Source organism: Pteropus medius, unplaced genomic scaffold (assembly GCF_902729225.1).
Source record: "Pteropus medius unplaced genomic scaffold, Ma_sr-lr_union100, whole genome shotgun sequence".
Taxonomy (NCBI): domain Eukaryota; kingdom Metazoa; phylum Chordata; class Mammalia; order Chiroptera; family Pteropodidae; genus Pteropus; species Pteropus medius.
Window position 1 is genome coordinate 17058465 of NW_024356249.1, and position 21953 is coordinate 17080417.

Consider the following 21953-nt stretch of genomic DNA (forward strand, 5'->3'; position numbering starts at 1 on the left):
TGCATTGGATGAATAAACTCCATAAGTTCCAGGGCACATAACTGTCTAATCTTCGGAAATGTTCAATTATTGTTTACTGAATTAATGAATACTAACTGATACATTTTAACTCTCATATAATTCTCCTCCGCATTCAGGGGTTAGAAGAAAATCAAGAACAAATTCTTCACATAATATATTTATTTTTATACACAAAATTAAATAATGATTATATAACATATTTGAAATATAATGAGAGGTTAGTTTCTGCTCACTTTAAAAAAGAAACAATTAAAAACATCTTAGTGTTACTCTTGTTTATGAAGATGATACAGTATTTTAAACAGTATGAAAATAGTTTGAAGACCAATATTTCTAGAGAAAACACCTGAACACTAGACAAATAAATGGAATACAGAAACAATTTTTTTTTTTTTTGGTCAATGTCAAAATGATGCTGAAGCAACTTCTCTAGGAGATCTAAGAGTCCTCAGGAAGGGAAAATATAGAGATGTTAATTTACAGTCAATAATCACAATATTCTAGGTACAGGGCAAGAGGCTTTGAATTCAGGCTTTGTTAGTTCACAGGGATACTGTTGAAGACAGAGAGCTGCTGGTAGTCTCATGGGATTGGAAAGAAAAATTTAGAGACTTAAAGGGCTAGATACTAACTACTTACAAGCTCGAATTGAAAAACTGAGCCTGACACACTGTCATTTTTCCCTTTAATGGAGGCCATATTGTTTAGAAGTTAAAAAATTGCATAAATATTACAATGAGCAAATCAGAATATTCAATAACTCAATTGTGCTTTAAAAAAATTACCATAGGGTTACGTCCCAGAATCTGAAGCAAACAAAATGTTGACAGAATTTTATGGGAAGTTCAACTCAATCTTAAGTCCCTAGTTAGATTGACATGATCGGTTCCTAATGTGTCTACCTAAACTGTAATACAGGAATTTCTCAAAAATGGAGGATTTAAAAATATCATACCAAATGTCTAGGATTCAGGTAAAAATTTCCAGACATATCTATAGGCATGTATATATAACAGAAACACAAAACAGACAACAGATATAAACTCCTTTAAATTACTTATATTAATGTGTTCAACAAAATAGAGGTAAAGGTGCAGAAAAAAATTTCAAAAAGACAGAAAATTTCACCAGAGAATAAAATTCTTAAAAAAGAATCATATGGATAATGTAGACTTATAAATTCAAAACTTGAATTAAACATTCCTTAAATAAATTTAATACCTCAAGACAAAGAAGTAAAATGTCTAGAAAATCAGATTGTCAGATCAGTAGAAAATATCCAAACTGAAGTACTGAACAAAGAATAAGCATCATAGTAAAATGGTGTGACACATGGATAACTGTGGTTCCGAAAGGAGTTGAGTCAGAGAAGCAATACTGAAAGAGACAAGAACTGGAAATATTCCCAAATTGATCAAAAAGATTCACCCACAATAAATATTAAGTAAAGTGAATTCCACATTGGAGAGAGCTCCTTAATATGAAACTAATAAACCAAGAAACATTTAAATAACACATTTAAAGTCCTAAAGAAAATAATATTCAACACAAAATGATGTATTTAGTCAATGAAATTCCAAATACCAAGATGTTTTATGAAAATAGAAGCTGATTCTAAAATAGGTATGTAATACAAATAACCTAAAATATCCAGGTTAAGTCCAACTTGAAGAAGAAAAAAAAAAGACTTTCACTGTGAGGTATCCCAGCTTGGAGGTATAATTTGAGACAGTATGATCTGGTACAACAAACAAATGGACCAATGGAACATAATAGACGCCAGAAACAGAACCACATACATGATGATCATTTGATTTAAAACTAAGGCCCTACATAATTCAATGGAAAAAGTACAGTATTTTCAATACATGGACTAGAGAGTATAACAGAACACCACATGAGGGTTATACAAAGGCTGGTGACACTCGAAAGAACACAACTGGATACAGAAGCTACTTCAAGATGCCTAGATTAACCCAGAGGGCCAGGGAACACATCAAAACAATCCACTCAGATCACCTTCCAGGGTTATATTCTCAGGTTTGGCATTCCTGAGCTGGTCTCACAAAGACTTGGTAATTTCTTTGACCGGGGCACAAAAGACTTCTCCAGTGCAGTCAGAAAGCTTCACAATCACCAAATACTTTGTAGACTGCTGCCATCTCTGATTACACACATTACCCATCCAGCATCTACATTTCAAATATGAAAAACTGAATTTAACAGCTGGACCACTCTTCACAGACATCTCTTGGAACAGGAGACTTTGGGAGAAGTGTCCCAAATCACCCAATAACCAACCATTCCTCAAGTCAGCCAGGTTAACTGAATACTCACATATAAAAAATAATGTTGACATTTGGGCCACATCACATAATAAAATCAATTCCAGACAAATAACAGTTACATATTAGAATAGCTATAATCAAAAAGACAAGTAATAACAAATGTTAGAGAGGATGTGGAGAAAAAGGGACCCTCATACACTGCTGGAGGGACTGCAAATTGGTACAGCCACGAAGGAAAACAATATGGAGGTTCCTCAAAAAACTACCATATGATCCAGCAATCCCTCTTCTGGCTATTTACTTCAAAGACTTGAAAACCCATATCTGAAAAGATATTTGCACACCAATGTTCATAGCAGCACTGTTCACAGTGGCCAGTACATGGAAGCACCTGAAATGCCCTATGATAAATGATTGGCTAAAGAAGTTGTGGTACATATATACAATGGAATATTACACAGCCATGAGAAGTGATGAAATACTGCCATTTGCAACAACATTAATGAACTTCCAGATAATCATGCTAAGCAAAATAATCCAGACAGAAACTATGAAACACATGATATCACTTATATGTGGGATATAAACCTAAAGGCAACAAATGAACAGGACAAACAAACAGAGGCTCATAGACATGGACTATAGACTATCAGAAGGTAGGAGGTGGGGGAAGAGAGAGGAGATAGTCATGGTAAAAGGGGTCAGATATGTGGTTAGAAAGAAATCTAACTATGGGAGGTGAACACATAGTGTAAATATATATATGCCTTACTGTTAAAGTGTGAAGATAAAACTTATTGGATTTTGTTAACCAATGTTACCATAAAAAATGAATAAATAATTTAAAAAAATAAAAAAATAATAATTACATAGGTGATCTCATTTTGCAAAAATTAATTGATCTGTATGTTTATAATATGCATACTTTTCTACCTGCATAAATATTAATCTTAAAATATCTTTGCATATTCTTTATCAGTTCTTTTCATGTATATAAATATTCATATTTTCTCAGATTATACAAAATACAACTATAGCATGTAAAGTAACATTTTTCTGATTATAAAATTATTGAATATTTACTATTGAAAATCAATTTCAATATATATCCATCCACATGACTATACTTCTTTTAAATTTAAGTATATTCGGTATACAGTATTATAATACTTATATTAGTTTCAGGTGTACGATCTAGTGATTCAACATTTTTATACCTTACAATGTGATCATCCTACTAATTCTAGTAATCATCGGTCACTGTTCAAACTTATCACAGTATTATTGACTATATTCCCCTTCACCTTTTTCTCCACCCTTCCCTCCCCCTCCCTTCTGGCAAGCAACTCTTTGGTCTCTATTTCTATGAATCTGTTTTTGTTTTGTTTTGATTGTTAATTTATATTTTTAGATTTCACATATAAGTGAATCATATGGCATTTGTCTTTCTCTGTCTGATTTATTTAACTTAGCATAATACTGTCTAAGTCCATCCATGTTGTCACAAATGGCAAGATTTTCTTCTTTTTATTGTTGCATAATATTCCATTGTATACATATATACCACTTCTTCTTGATCCTTTCATCTACTGATGAACACCTGGGTTGTTTCCATATCCTGTCTATCGTAAATAATGCTGCAGTGAACACAGGAGTGCATAGATCTTTTCAAATTAGTGTTTTTTGTTTTCTTCAGATAAATATCCAGAAGTGGAATTGGTGAGTCACATGGTTTTTAGGTTTTTGAGGCATCTCTACACTATTTTCCATTGTGGCTGCACCAATTTACAGTCCTACCAACAGTGTACAAATGTTCCTTTTTCTGCACATCTTAGCTAATGCATGTTGTTTGCTGACTTTTTGATAATAGCCATTCTGACTGAAACAAAACAAAAACACAGTCTACTGAGTGGGAGCATATATTCTCAAGTCATGTATCTGAAACAGGGTTTGATAACCGAAATATATAAGAAATTCATACAACTCAATAACAAAAAAATAAATAATTCAATCAAAATTGATCACCCTTTTCTAAATAAGCATGTTTATAAATCACAGATGTGAAAGATCATATTATGCACACTAATCTGTTTTTAAAATAACAGCTTATTTAGATATAATACAAAACCATCAAATTTTATCTGTTCAAATTTGTACAATTCAGTAGTTATTAGTATATTTACACAGCTGCACAACCATCACCACTGTTTAATTTAGAACATTTGTCATCCCCAAAAGAAACCCATTTAGAGTCACTCCCTATGCAATGTCTCTAGCCCCTGAGAAACACAAATCTTTTGTCTCTACATATTTGCTTCTTCTAGAGATTTTATATAAATAGAATTAATCAGTATGTGGCCTTTTAAATGTGTCTAGTTTCTTTCATTTAGCAAAATGTTTTCAATATCATCCATGCTATAACACATATTAGTCTTCATTCCTCTTTATTACTAAATTACATTGCATTGTATAACTATCCCGTATTAGTCAGTTGATGAGCATTTAGGTCATTTCCAATTTTTTTCTAATAAAAATAATGCTGTTAGGAAAACTCTTGTACAAGTTTTTATGTGGACATGCCTATATGTAACAGTTTATGAAATGATCAAAGTGTTTTCCAACCTGTCTGTACCAGTTTACAATCCCACCAACAAGGCAAGAGGGATTCTGGTGTATACAAATTCTTTTCAACATTTTTATTCATGAATCTGTTTAAATTTAACTTCAGCAATTCTAGTGAGTGTGATATGGGTTTGATTCAAATTTACCAAGTAACTAGGTATTGAGCATCTTTTCATGTGCTTATTGACCATTGTATATTTTCTATATATAAATGTTTATTAAAATCATTTGTACATTTTTAATTGAGTCATTTATCTTCTTATTGTTGAGTTGGATGTATTCTTTATATGTTCTGGATATAAATCCATTATCAGATATATGATTTTAAAATTTTGCTCTAATGACCTGTATTGGATTTTCCTGTTTCAATGATGCCCTTTGAGAAACAAAAGTTTTAAATTTTATGAAGTCAAATTGAACTAATTTTTCTTTTTTTGTTTCTGATTTTGATATTATATCTAAGAAAACATTACATGTAGAGGATTTACTCCTGTATTTTCCTATAAGAGTTAAACAGTTTTAATTCTGAAATTTACGTCTATGATTATTTTGAGTTTATTTTTATGTAAGAGTGTAATATAGGGTCTAACTGTCATTCTTTTACAAGGTAGATATCCAGTTATTTTGTTAAGTTTACTCTAAAGTACTTTTTTTTTATATGCTATCATAAATTAAATCGTTTTAACTTTCGGGTTGTTCATTGCTGTTGTATAGAAATGCAATGTATTTTATATTGATCTTGCATTCTGTAAAGTTGCTAAAAGTGTTCAGTAGTTCAAACAAGTTTTTTTTTTTGTAAATTCCATATATAATTATTTCATCTGTGAATATAGACAGTTTTTCTTCTTATCTTCCAATTCGAATGAGTTTCATTTCTTTTTGGGGGAGGGGCTTTATTGAAATATAATAGACAATTAGTTGCTCATATTTACATTGTATAATTTCATGAGTTGTTTTTCAATTATACTTGGTATATGATATTGTTTCAGTTGTACAGCATAGTGATTAGAGATTTATATAACTCACAAAGCTATCACCCCGCTAAATCTAGTACCCCTCTTTCCCTTTACATATTTATTACATTATTAACTATTTTCCCTATGCTACAATTGATATCTGCATCTCTATTTTGTAACTATCCATTTGTACTTTTCAATCCCTTTTGCCTTTTTTTGCCATCCCCCAAACCCCCTCAAAATATTCTCTGTATCTATGAGTTTATTTCCTTTATGTTCTTCAGATTCTACATGCACATGAAATCATGCAATATTTGTCTTTCTCTATCTTACTTCATTCAGCGCAATACACTCTAGATCCATCGAGGCAATATTTTTTTCCATTCCCTTCCTTTTAGTCTGCGTGTCTTTTAATCTGAAGTGAGTCTCTTGTAGTCATCATATGTAGAGATCTTGTTTTCTTATCTGTTCAGCCACCCTATCTTTTGCTTAGAGCACTTAATTCTTTTCCATTTGAAGTACTTGTTGATAGGAATGTAGTTATTACCATTCTTTATTCAGGTTTTTGGGATGCTTTTTCTTCTTTAAGAAGTCTCTTCAACATTTCTTGTAATACTGGCTTGGTGTTGATAAATTCCTTTAGCTTATTTTTGTCTCTGAAGCTCTTTATCTGTCTTTTGCCTCTAAATGATAGTTTTGCTGCATAAAGTATTCTTGGTTGTAGATCCTGGGTTTTTTTTTTTATCACGTTGAATATTCTGTCCTGCATAGTTTCTTTTAAGAAATCAGCTGCCAGTCTTATGGGTGCTCCCTATAGGTAACTAATTTCTTTTCTCTTGTTGCTTTTAACATTCTCTCTTTGTATTTAACCTTTGGCATTTTAATTATGATGTGTCTTGGTGTGGGCCTCTGGGATTCATCTTTTTTGGAACTCTATGAGCTCCCTGGGGTTTTATGTCTATTTCCTTCACCAGGTGAGGGAAGTTTTCCAACAATACTTCTTCAAATAGTTCTTCAACATCTTGCTTTCTTTCTGGTATCTCCATGACATGGATATTTTTACATTTAATAGTGTCCCATAGGCTCCTTAAATTATTATTATGGTCTTGGCTTCTTTTTTCTTGCCATTCTGATTGAGTGTCCTTGGCTTTCCCATCCTCTATATCAGTGGTTCTATTCTCTTCTTTATCCACTCTGTTTATTCCCTCTAATATCCTCTTCAGCTCAGATAATGTGTTCTTCATTTCTGACTGGTTCTCTTTTATCATTTCTATTCCCATTTTTATGTTATTTATCTCTTTGTTGAAGTTCTCACTGAATTTATCTATACTTCCCCTAACAGCGAGCATCTTTATAACGAGTGTTTTGAACTCTGCATATGTTAGATTGCTTCCATTATTTCTGGATCTCTGTTCTGTTCTCTCATATGGTTTCTGCTTCTTTGTCTTCCCATTTTGGCTGCCTTTCTGTGTCTGTTACTATGTACTAAGCAAAGCTCCTAAGTCTCTTTGTCTTATTAGTATGGTTTTGTGTAGTAGGTGTCCAGTGGCACAGTCCTGAAAGAGATTCAGCTGCAGGCCAAGTTTAGTTCCAGCCTGTGCCACTCTGGGGCCACCTGTTAAGATTCAGCAAGCAATCCACAGATGCTGTGCTTATAGTTGCCTCAAGAAACTACACCAGAAATCTAGGCCAGCTGCCACCAGTGTGAGTCTTTGTGATGTTCAGAAAGGAACACCGCACTCACCAAAGACACGAATGGATATGGCTTGGGTGGGGCTGTGAGTTGGGGGACGCGGAGTTTCAGGGAATCCTCTGGGAGGAAGGACTTTTGTTATCCAGTTCGATAATGTCTCAGCTATGGCAGTGCTGAGTCCGCACAATGGATACTGCCAGTACTTCTGTCCAGGAGAAAGCCTCGCCTCCAGCCCTAGCTCCGACAACGTATTGTTCCCCTGTAAGTCCCTGGTGCCCCCAGTGCCACTGACCCGGTGCTGGTGCTCAGAGAGAGCAGGTCTATCACGCCGAAAGTCTGCTGGCAGACATGGCTCCTTTAAGAATAGTCTGCGGCTGCCACAGCTTCTGTCCCACTCAGCCTCTCAGGACCGGACAGCCTGGCGTCTTCGTCCCCTTCTACCGCCTACCATTGCAGATTGATTAATTATTTTTCTCCCTAGTTGTAGTGCTTCTGCTCATCTAGATCCCAGGAGACTTTATTTGCTATTTACCCCGTGTTTTGTCCCAACTTTGACGTGCTCTCACGAGGGATGAACAAAACCTCTAAACCATTTTGTCAAATCCCATGTGAATGGGTTTCATTTCTTTTTCTTGCATATTTTCCCTGGCTAGTGTAATACTGAACAGAATTAGTAAGAACACACATTCTGTTTTGTTCCTTTTCTTATGGAGAAAGCATTCAGTCTTTCATCATTAAGTATGATTTTTAAAAAGTAGAGCTTTTTCATACAAGAATTTATCGGGTTGTAAATATTCCCTTGTAATTCTGGTTTGTTGTATGATATATGTGTGTGTGGATGTGTGTGATTTTATCATGAGTGTGTGTTGCATTTTACCAACTGCTTTTCCTATATTGAGATGGTCATATCATTTTTGTCATTTATTTTTTATATGATGTATTACATTGATCCCAGGAGATATCAGTCTATAATTTTCTTTTTATATGATATCTTTGTTTGATTGTGGTTTTAGAATATTTCTAGCCTGATAAAATCATTTGGGAAATGAAATTCTAATTTTTGAAAGAGTTTTGAAGGATTAGTGTCAATTTTGCTTTAACTATTTTATCAGCTTCAGTGGTGTCTAGCCTTTCATTCTGAGGAAGTTTTCTCATTATTAATTTTATATATTACTTGTTACAGGAATGTTTTTTGATGTAGAATACTAAGTCATCCACATTAACACTGTGCATTAGGCAGAATATGTCCCCTCAAAATAGCCAGGTCCCATCACTGAAACATGAGAATGTTACTTCATATGATGATGTTTTTGTAGATGTGATTAAATGTAGGATCTTGAGATAGGGAGTTATTTTAGATTATCTAGGTGGGCCCAAAATGTTCTAAATCACAAGTGTCCTTATAAGAGAGACACAAAGGGAGATCTGACACAGATGAAAGAAGATAAAGCAAACACACAACAGAAGCAGTGTTTTTTAAGGCAGAGCAGGGAGAAATATTCTGTTGGCTTTGAAAATCAGAATAATGCAGCCACAAACCAAGGAATGTTGGCATCTACCACAACCTAAAAGAGATAAGGAATGGATCCTTCTCCAGAAGGAAATATAGTCTTGCTGACTTTTTTATTTTGGCCCAGGGATATTAAGTTTGCACTTCTCGCCTCCAGAACTGTGAGGGAAGAAATTTCTGCGTTTTTAAGCTACCAAATTTATGATATTCTTCTATAGTAGTCACAGGAAACTAGTCAAAGATCTATTCAGTTTTTATACTTTCCTTTAGTCAATTTGTATAGTTTGTAACTTTCTATAGATTCATCGATTTCATTTTATTAGCTAAAATAATCAGTTGGAATATATGTTTATGGCACCATCTTATAATAATAATTTTATTTCTGTATTATTGGTATTAACCTTCCCTAGTTCATATACATGTTTCCCAGAGGACATGGACAAGAATGTTCATAGAACAATCATTGTAATGGCTATTTTATGGTTAATTTTATGTGTCAATTCCACTAGACTATAGCACCCAGATATATAATCAAACACTAATCTAGATTTGTTGTGAAGGTATTTTTCTTATGTGATTAACATCTATAATCAATTAATTTTAAGTAAAGATGATCACTCTTAATAATGAAGATGGAACTCATTCAATCAATGGAATACATTCAAAGTAAAAACAGATTTCCCAGAAAAGAACACTTAGACCTCAAGACTGCAGTATCAAATTCTGCCTGAAAAAAGGGAAAGAATTAAGAAGTACAAATTGTGGTTACAAAATAGTCACGGGGATATGAAGTACAGCATAGGGAATATAGTCAACAATATTGTAATAACCATGTGTAGTGCTAGGCAGGTACTAGACTAATCAGGAGATCACTTCATAAATTACATAAATCTCTAATCACTATGCCGTACAACTGAAACTAACATAAAATAATACTAAATGTCAACTGTAATTAAAAAATAAAAAAATAAAATATTATATAAAAAAACTTACCTGAGTTTCTAGCCTACAATCTTGCCTAAAAAATTGTTGATTTGTCAGCCCCCAAATTTGTGTGAGTTAATTCCTTAAAATGTAAACCTTTTAGTTTACAAAATGAATATTTTAAGAAACTAGAGTAGTGGCTATCTTTGAAGGAGAGTAACGTGAGAAGAACTTTCTAAGGTTGCCATACTCCATTACTAGATCTGAATGGTTGTTAACACGGGTGAATTCACTTTGTGAATATTCATTAAGTTGAGACCTTATAATGTGCTAATTCATATACTTTTTCTCTCTCTCTGTCTCTCTCCGTCTCTCTCCCCTCCCACTTCTGTTGGGTATATAGTGGTATCACACTGATGACATTCTAGTAGTAATTTGAATTTCCATGATGATTAATAAAATTGGGGAACATAGAGAACATACATATTTTTTGTTTTTACAGAGTTGGGGATAACTGACTAAATAGTGCTGAATATAAGATGCTGGGCTGAGAGCAAGCTTTGGGGAAATAATTTACAACTCTGGGATAGTAAGAGAACTCCAGAAAGTTCTTTTTTGGTATGTGTTTACTTTTTTTAAATTTTTAATTTTTTTAGTTATTTTAATTAGTTTCAAGAATACAGTACATTGGTTAAACATTTATATAGTTTATAAAACGATCCTCCATTTTAAGAGAGAATGAGGTCCAAAGTCCTCGAGATAACTTTAGATCACCAAATCTAGATATACCAGAACCCATTTGACTTTTAAAGAGAACTTTCCATTTCATTATCAAGAAGTAACCTTTTTATCTCTCTTTTCAGGAGGAAGAGAGAGCAGCTGCCACTTTTTCCTGTATATAGCAGAGAAAATCCAGTTTTTATCCCTTGTCTATGAAAGGTCTGGCCACTGTAGGAAATTTTTCCATCTGGCTTTCACTATACCAGCCCAGGGGTAAGCATCAATAAAAAGGGAGCTAACATTCTTATGTCAATAACATCTAATCTGTTTCTAATTGAAAAAAAAAAACTTTATGTGCACATTGTAGATAAAATTAATAAAGATTAATATTAAAAACTACACAATTCAGATGTCTTTTAATGCACTTATTAACCACATTTATATCCCAATTTTTGAAGTGCCAGCTAAAGGATTTTGACCATTTTCCTATTGGGTTCACGTCAATTTCAACTATAAGTTTTAGTTACAGTGGTAACACCTTAACAACAGGAAAAGAATTAATAGGAAAGGGAACAAAAGGAAAGATGAAAGACATAAAAGAGGTAGGAACATAAAGGAATTACTCCTCATGTGAATCAACTCAAAAGTTCTAGGTATATTAAAAACTACGTCTATAACAGTGACTCCTTGTTTGTCACAGTTTGGAAACAGAATAATGATTTGAAAGTTGAAAGCCATTGGTTGAAAGTTCTGTTAGTTATAGAACATGAATAAATAGGAAAATAGAGAATAATTGATGTGTTTTTTGATTTTCAATGAATAGATGAGAGTCATAAAAAGCAGTAAATGAGGGATATTTCTGTGATGCTAGACATTTCTATGCAATTTGTTCCTTATATAGCTTCACTATTTACCTTCAGGATCCCTTTAATTCCAGGGTGGATTAAATAAATAAATCTGTTTTAAAACTGTTATTTGTGGTAGGAAGTCTTAAAACATTTTTAAAAATACAATTGCTTGTGTTATTTGAGACTCACTGTGCTGTAGCAATTTCATCTTTCTGAGGAAAAAAAAAAAAGTCCCACTGTTATACTGGACAGAGGCTGCAAATAAACTGCATGAATGGTAATTCCCTAGAGCAAGTATTTCAATAGTAAACTTTAACAGCATGATTGAAAGAGAGTGAACTAGTCCATTAAATTTGTTTTATTGCTGTAAAATTTTTCACTCTAAACAGAAGCAGTTGCCACCATTCCCCACAGAGTGATACAGTCTTATCTAAATAATTCTCTCTCCCTTGCTGAGCTGAATCGTGAACTCCACTTTGATTACATGAACTTACTTAGAGAACAGTCCAGCTGAACAGTTGACATTCTTTACATAATGCGTCTGATAATCCTTTCCTTGCTGTGAAATACATAATCTTTCTCTGTGAACTATGTTCAACTGAAGGTGCTATTATTTCATTTTGGAATTTTTGAAATTTTCAAGTAATCCTATTGTTTCCCCCATTTTTAATCCTGTTTCCCCCTTTTTTAAAATTGTTATTTTATAATTAATTTGAACTTTCCTTTTTATATTCAGGATATAAGTACTTGTGCAATTATCTTCTTACTTAGAGTTTGCCTTTTCTCTCTTAGTAATGTTTACTCGATAAACAGAAATTCTTAATTTTAATAAAGTTTAATTTATCAGCCTTTTCTTATGATTAGCACTTTTTGTGTTATGTATAAGACCTCTTTTGCTATCCTAAATCATGGAACTCTCCTCTAGAAGTTTTTTTGTTTCATGTATCGCCTTTAAAAAAATGATTCTGCTCAAATAAATTTTGTGTTTGGTGTGAGGGAGAATTCAAGGTATTTGTTTTTTCTTCTTTATTATTTATGTTGTTTGTTATGTTGTTTTTCTCACTCAATTGACCGAGAACCTTTCTTTTAAAGTTCATCATTGCCCTTTCGCCTCTTTGGATAGTCTTATATAATCTTTTCACAATACTCTCCTGAAGAAATAGAAAGCTAAGTGACTTGATAAGGTATGAAACTTATGATGAACCTGCTTAAACTAAGGCAGATATGGTAGTGTTAGTATAATTCTTTTGATTGTGTTGGGTTAGTTACATGGTTGTCAACTCTGTAATAATTAATTAACCTGTACATTATGTTTTACATATTTTCATATATTTCCCAATGGAAAGAAAGTGTAAAAAAAAACCGATAATCTTCACATTGAAAGAAATTAGCATCAAGTTGTCACAGACATTTAACAAAATGATTACAACAATAAAATGATTTGGACAGCGTAGTTAGATTATTTAGCCACAAAATTAAGAGTTAAAAATCAAAACAAACTCTTTAACCCCAAACAATTTCCGTTAAATTAATAATAATAATAATAATAATAGTAATAATTAATAATACTATTTTCCCTCTCCTCCTTGTTATTATTTTTTTAAAATAAGGCTTATGTCCAAAAGACCTTTCTAAGAAAACCAGCTGTCTTATTAAATCCCCACGATAGACTCCTTTTTCAAATGTGAAGATTGAGACTCAGAAAAGTTTAGGAATTTGACCAAGATGCTGTAGCCAGTAGAGTTGGAATAACAAACCTAGTTTCTTTGACTAGTATAATATACTGCCTTCCTTCTTTCAAACAGATTTGAATAAAGGAATGAATAAAGAAATGAATAAGCTTTGTAAGTCTCGTGTGAGTTTAAGTAGGTGGCATAATAAATTGATAATTGAATGTAGTAAGACATCATTTCTTTAGACATATTATTTTAGACTTCTCTCCTTGTCCACATTTTTCTCACTATAGTCTATTTCTAAACAGACTAGCCATATCTCAAAGAAGAACCATACCACTCCAAACTGCTGAGTAAAGCGCTTTACAAATTTATAAATGTACAGCTAAGTAATAATAATTATTATAATAGAGTGCTTACCATATATCAAACAGTTTAATACTCATTTAATTATCTGTAATAATCTCATAAAGTAGGTGACATTATTATCCTTGTTTTACAGATGAAAAAACTGAGGCACAAGTGGCTAATTATCTCCCCAAAGATTACAAAGATATTGATAACACAGCAGGGCTCTATTTCAAGCAGTTTGGCTCCAGAGTCCACATATATAACTTCTATAGGTTACTATCTTTCAAAGATATATGAGTACAATATATATATTTCTTCATATTGCCCTAACCTCTGTGAATTAGATTTATGTATTGAGAAAAAAAAATAGTTAATTTAGGATCTCTAGATAAAAATGTATTTGAAATTAAACTACTCACCATCACTAGTTTTTTACCTCACATAGCCAATAAAGATTACTTGCCTTGACTTTGCTTCCAAGGAACAGGACAGCAGGTGCCCAGGAGAAAGGCAACCCGGAGAACATTACCTCTATTTTAAATATTAGGAAATTACACTCATGTAAGGAAAAAAAAGTGCAGAAAATAGTTAATACATGGCAGAGCTATGACTAAATTTAAGCTCTTCTGAATGCTAGAGTTTCCATCATCTATAATACCAAGACTTATCTCTGAGAGTGCTGTGCACCTTTGATGTTAGATATGCAGAATGCTATTATTCTCAAAGAAGTGGTGCCTATGGCAAAGCAGGTACACTTTCTCTAATGTGTTCAATGAAATGAACATCTGACTGACTCATTTTTGTTCTGCACTTACAGCTGTTGCACATAAATACAATTATGCAAAGATCTGAAATGAAAAGAATGTCCTCTCCAATGAGTTGCATTTGGCAATTCTCAACTTTATAAAGAGAACATTTTAGAGACATTCATCTGTGCAGATGCCTAAGGTCTAAGGTGGAGAACATAAACTCTTTTTTTTTTTTTTTTTTTTTTTAGGAGAGGCAACCCTTGGTTGACCTCACAGATTGCAAAGACCTTGTCAGTTTACAATCCCTTACCTTTTTTTTAAATTAATTAATTTATTAATTAATTAATTTATTTTTACACCTACAGCACCTGGTCTTCCTAGGTGGTCTCCCATCCAAGTACTAACCAGATCTGACCCTGCTTAGCTTCCGAGATCAGACGGGATTGGGTTTGTTCAGGGTGACATGGCCATAGACAAACTCTTAAATTATTGATGTTCTAGTCAAAAAGCAAAGGTTTATTAAACTGTGTTCAAGGAGGAAGTTAGTTTGAATGTTCCCATTGACAAATATGAGTAGTAATATATGAGGCATTTTATTCTACTGCCATTTTTGGAAACTAAAATGAAAGTTACAGAAGCTGAACATCAGTCATGGAAAGAAGAATGACATATATATCTCGAAGTTTGTAGACTTTAGAACAGATTGCATAAAATTAAGGCAAAGAACTGACGAGCATGTACCCTATTCCCAACATTACACATGTATCCATCTTATTATTTTAGTTAATTTCAATCTCCTTAAAAAACAAGTTATAATTTGAATGGAGACACATTGCATAAAATAGAAGAATGGGATCGATATTAGAAAATTAAAGTGTATTGCCATAAACAAATAGGGGAAGAACTTGAATCACATAAATAGAAGCATTAAAAAAATATTTGCAACCACCTAGGAAGACCAGGTGCTATAGGTGTAAATATATATATATATATATACACACACACACACACACACACACACACACACACATATATAATTATATATATATAATTTCCCAGGGTACCAAAAACACAATTTGCTAACCATTCTATACTGAAATGAAGATATGGTTCTTTATATGTTTCAGTCTACATCAACATCCACTGAACAAAAAACAAACAAACAAAAAACATGTTTGTTGTTTTTTGGATAACTCATTTTTATCACCGACGAATCTTAGTGACACATATATAAATAGTACTATATTAAGTAGAGGGTGATTAAGTAAATGTAAATTACTCAACCAATTTACAAAAAAAGCTTTAGATTCAGTATAAATTAAGACTAAGAGAATACTGCTGAAACCACCTTTGCTAACAGAAGTATACTTTGAAATTGATTTAATGCAAGTACATGCATAAGGAAAATTGCATATCTTTTGTGAGGGAAATCATACCAGTCCCAGACAGCAGGTAACTCAAAGTTATTTTCTCCTTTCAAGCAATTATAACATACATATGAAATATTTTCAGTGATGCAGCATAGCATTAGAAATAAAATTAAGTTAATTGGCTTATTTCACCATTCCTGTTATCAGGCCCAAATGATAATAAATATTATACCATTTCTTTACACCAATGACATTATTAGTTGAATTTTTTTTAAAAAAAATTACACAACACACTCATACTTTCAAGACCTAACTCTAAAGTAACTAACATAATCTGAAAATTCTTGGTGAATATAGACCACATAGCCTATCTAGTAGAAAAGATCTTTACCTGCTATTTTATGAAAAAATATCAACTGAAGACAATGTCTATATTCATACAAAGATTAAAATATCACTAGCAAAACTTAATAAAAAGTGGTGCTTATCACATAATGTCTACTTAATTAAAGATAAAGAACATTTATTTTACTTAATTATTCTTCCTCTGCTTAATTAAAAGAAAATTATAGGGTTTGAAGTGATGGTAGCCTGAGGATCAGGTATCTTTGAATATTACAGGAAGCCCATCTGTTCCCAAATTTATAATGAACTTTGTGCAAATCAAAAAAAAAATTGATGAAATACGTCCATGTTGGTTTCTAGAATTCACACCAAGTGAAGCATCAGATGGCACAGTTATCTAAATATTTTTTGCTAATCACTGAATTCAAAAAGGGATTTTTAACTCATGGCCACTGAACAGCTTTCATGATGTAAAAGATGACTTCCGTATTTCATTAAACATATTTGACTTTACAAACCTGAAATTACTATACCCCTAAGGGGGGAAAAAAAAATTCTTTCATCTTGAGTGTCATTATATGCCATAAAATATCCCCTGAACTATGTGGGAATCTCAAGTATGTTTTCTGACATATTTTGAAGATATCATGAAAAGCTCTACAAACCAAGACTCATCCATCATGGTGAAATATAAAAACAAATGAAAAAAATATTCAAAATACATAACATATACAACTCAACAATTTTTAAAAAATCCAATTAAAAAATGGGCAGAAGACCTCAACAGATGCTTCTCCCAAGAAGACAAACAAACAGCCAACAAATATATGAAAAGATGCTCAACTTCACTAGCTATTAGGGAAATGCAAATCAAAACCACAATGAGATAGTATCTCACACCTATTAGAATGGCTATCATCAACAGGACAAGTCATAACAAGTGTTGGAGAAGTTGTTGGGAAAAAGAATCCTCATACACTGCTGGTGGGAATGTAAATTGATTCAGCCACTATGGAAAACAGTGTGGAACTTACTCAAAAAATTAAGAATAGAATTATCATATGACCCAGCAATACCTCTTCTAGATATTTATCTAAAAAACCTGAAAACATTTATCCACAAAGATATATGCACCCCAGTGTTCGTCGTAGCATTATTCATGGTGGCCAGGACATGGAAGCAACCAAAGTGTTCTATGATAGATGAGTGGATAAAGAAGATGTGGTACATAAATACAATGGAACATTACTCAGTCTTAAGAAAAGATGAAATACTGCCATTTATGACAACATGAATGGATCTTGAGATAATCATTCTAAGCGAAATAAGTCAGACAGAAAAAGTTGAAAAACCATATTATTTTACTCATATGTGGGATATAAAACTGAAAGCAACAAAACAAACATGACAGACTCCTGGAGACAGACAGTGGATTAGTAGTTACCAGAGGGAAAGGGGGATGAGGGAAGTAGATAGGAGTAAAAGAGGTTAAATATTTGGTAACAGAAGGAAATCTAACTTTGGGTGGTGAATACACAATGCTATATATATATATATATATATATATATATATATATATATATATATATATGACATGTATATGACATATTGTTGAATTATACACTTGAAATATTTGATTATATTAATCAGTGTCACCTTAATAATTTTAATAAAAAATAAGTGATTTTTTTAACTTTTCTATGAGGCTGTAGTGATGATTGGAATAAAATGAAAATCTTCAGAAAGAGAGAAAAAAGCGTTCCTTTCCTGCGCCCGCCCCTCCGCCACCACCGCACAGAATTCACTTGAATTTACATGTGACGTGCATTTAAATGCCAATTTCTTCAGTACACTAGACATTTGGTACTCAGCTGTCTTTTATAATTTTTTCTTAAAATTATGATCAAGTAGGTCTCATCTATTTCCAGTTAATTCATAAAACAGAGTTTCATTATGTATGAAAAAATTAACAAAAAACATAAACAAAATGGCAGCTTTTAAAATTATGCAGCACCATAATAAATAAGGAAGGAAAGAAAGAAGGAAGGAAGGAAGGACGGACTAGGAGTGAAGAGTTCCTTATTCTAATTTCAGGCCTTCTATCCAGTTGTGTGATTTGACTGAGTCACTTACCATCATGTGGGCATCAGGTCTGTCATCTGTACAATGATGACCTAATCCGACCTAATCTGGAAAGTCTATAAAGTCTTTATTCAAGAACTAAAACTGATACTTAAAATTTCATTTTAGCTTTGTTATTCTTTACAGTATTTCTCAACGTATGTAAGAATACTAGTCTTTCAAGGTATTCCTCCTCAAAAACAGTTTTATGATCAAATTCATTTGGGAACTGCTTTATCTCATTCATTCAATGTACACTTCTATAATCCTTTATAATAGTATGATTTAAGATTACCTTGAGAAGTCAGAGTCTATGTCTTGTTAAGTATACAGATATTAATATAGTAACACAAATACTTAAAATAGTAGTTGTATATCATTCAATGAATGGTATTTTATAGTATGAGATTTGAATAGAAGGCTCTGACCTGATCTGGAAAGTCTATAAGGTCTTTATTCAGGAAGTGACTATTGAAATGAGATCTGATAAATGTGTAGGAGTTAGCTAGAACTAAAGGGAAAGGCAATGAAAAACACTTTATATCAACAGAGAAGATAACAATGTATGAAAAACTTAAAAAATACCTGGTGCAAAATAAGTCCCCCCAGATAGGACAATTATGTAAAATCAGGCTGTGCAAAGCCTTATAAGCCAATCGAAAAATGTACCTTTAGCTAAGAAGGGAAGTTGTTTGGAGTACTATGAAATAAAATATTTGCATTTCATAAAACACCCTGGGAACACCAAGAGTAGACTCTAATGTAAATTTCAAACTTTGAGTGATAATTATGTGTAAGTGCACATTCAACTGTAACCAGTATGGTGGGGGATGTTGATAATGGAGGAAGCTATTCATGTGTGAGGTTAGAGAGCATATGGGGCATGTCTGTACCTTCCTGTTAATATTTCTATGAACCTAAAACTAATCTAAAAATAAGGTTTATTAAAAAATTATAGTGAGTGCTAAGGAAATACTGGAAGAGACCCAGAACCGACCCAAAACTTGTGCGTTTAAACCAGTTTGAAGATAACTACAGAGATCATAATAACAAATGTCATGAAATTGTCTCAGAATAATAGTGGTAAAAATTGAGTAGAGGAGACTCCTTTGTTGGATAATCAGAATGATGGATTAAATATGGAGAGTGGGGTAAGAAAGCAACAATGTCTAAGTTCTTTTCCTTCCAGATTTGGACAGAAATGGTGAGGCGTATTGCAATAGATCTGGGGAAAAAAATGTCTGCAAGCAAAAGAGAAGATTATGAGGTCAGTTTTGGATATGTTTAATTTAAATTCATTTGGAACTTCCCAAAAGATATACATATTTCAGAACTCAAAGGAGAACTCTGGATTGGTGCTAAAATTGGTAAGTATTCTTTCCTGTAAGTAGTGGGTAACACTATTTGCAAAGATGATGTTGCATTACTCATTATTCATAATGGGCACCTAATAAATATTGTCTAATATAATATAAGATGAACATATTAATATAAACATAATTATAAAAGAATTTCCTAGAACGAAAAATGTTAACCCTTAATAAACACACGCATACACATAGACATTCATACGCACACATATACACATTCCTCTGCATCCTAAATAGTTAAAAAAAAAAATTTTAATGCCAATGACCATACAGAACTGAGAACATATATTCTAACACGAACCATCCTCAATAGTATAAAAGGGCAACAGGTATAATCTACATCTTCTGACCTTAATAAATTACTAGAAATTAGTAATAATATCAGAAAACAAAAAGATCCTGCTACTGGGAAACTAAAAAATTAATTTCCAAAAACTCTTGGGACAAATAAAATGCAAATAAAAGATTTCAGTTATGTAGTAAACGATGTTAAAAGAAATATTTTATTTGGGAACTTATATAATGCAGGTAAATCAATGTTGGTAGAAAAATTTATAGTTAAAAATGCTTTTGTTAATTAAAAATAAGTGATTAAAACATTCATCTCACAAAGTTACCTTAAGAGAAAGTATCCTAAAAAAAGGAAATGGAACAAATAAATATATATAAAAGCAGAGTTAACAAATAAGAAAGATTTTTAATACTATTTAAAATCATTTCAGAACTTAAATTTTAATTTAAATATCTAAATTTTGTGAAGCAAATATAACATTAATACCAACATGTAGTCAAAATTGTATAACAAAATAAAACTACAAAGAAACTGCTTAAAGCTTTCAGTTCAAAAATCCTATATTAAATTAAGTATTTACACCAGCACACATAAGCACATAAAAAAGAAATATACAATTAGGAAGAGGCATCTCAATCTGAGAAAAGATTGAAAAATATATTTTTAAAATATATTTTATCTTGGCTAGTCTGTGTAAAAACAGGAATTCTGTTACTAATGTTTAGCATAACCCTGATAAATAGTAATTTGGTAATATCTATCAAAATTACAAATGCAATACGTTCGTACTCAGCGATACTACTTTGGAAAAATCAACTCAATATATACTACACATGTGTGAAATAATGTATGAATAAGGTTGCTGCAATTTCATAGTATTAATGTACTGAACACAAATGTCTATGTCTGAAAGAAAGAACAAAAATTCTATCTATGTACTAACATGAAAGAACTTAAATATATATTCTGAAAACTTAGAAATGAAGATATTAAATATTGTGATATGTTAATCTTCATGTTAAAAAGAAAAATATGTATACACATATATATATGTACGCATGTTTGTCAATATATAAAGAGACAGTATTTAATGATAGCGAATATCTGAATCTGGGGATAGGCCAGAGTATGGATAAGCATAGTAAACTTTTTACTTTATACATTTTTATACATTTTGACATTTGAAATATACAACTATTAATCTTCGATATTTAGATAACAAACTCGAATTTTTAAAAATAGCATGAGCAATGTATGACGCTAAATACTGATGAAAAGGTAAGTAAACTGAGGCATGAAAAGTTTGAAATATTTTAATTGTATTGATACATTAGTGGGATTTGTCAGTGCATGTATCAGACTTTTAGATTGTCCTGTGGTATTGAAATCCATATAAAAGAGTTTAATACTTTTCCAAATTTACTTGGTCATTTGTATCCTCTTCAAATAGCGCATACTAAGAAACAACAGAATTAGTGTTCTATGTAATACATTTTGGGAACACATAAAATTATAGAAATTATTCCATGAAATTAAAAGGAAAAAATTCTTAGTACTTTATCAAGCACTGACAATTATCGCCTTAAAAATTTCATAATCTGGTGGACGTGTAAAACATATGTTCAATTCAATTATATATGATTTCATTAAAATGACATATAAAATTAGAACCATTGCGAGAAATGGTTTGCAGCAGAGTAAGATAAAAGACTTGGATATGGAAGGTTTGAAATCACTTCATGCTGAAGTAGCACCATTAGTCCTTTGAATGACCTACATTTTTAATTTGGCATGAAACCATTTCAAGCTATGTAGTGAAACTAATGAGGCTGCTACAACTGTGCAAAGAAATAATCAACACTACTTTATTGTGGAGGGTTTATTAAGTCCATGCGTGAGGTGAACTAAGACAGCTTTTAAGAAAAAAGACATGTGTTTATACTGCTTGACTGAATAAAAATAAATATTCCAAATGTGTATGATGCCTGGAAGAAGTCCAACGTCATTAGTTATTTTTGAACAAATGTGCCGCTCTGAAAATCACTCAATGCAATGATTACAGAGTCAGCTTTAGTGCTTCTTGGAATGTTTCTTCAACTA

At 32.1% G+C, this 21953-nt stretch overlaps 1 pseudogene; it reads right to left on the reverse strand.

Moving 5' to 3' along the window:
* Positions 1-14711: 14711 nt before the first annotated feature.
* Positions 14712-14830, reverse strand: LOC120601295 (uncharacterized; annotated as a pseudogene).
* Between the last annotated feature and the right edge of the window lie 7123 nt (positions 14831-21953).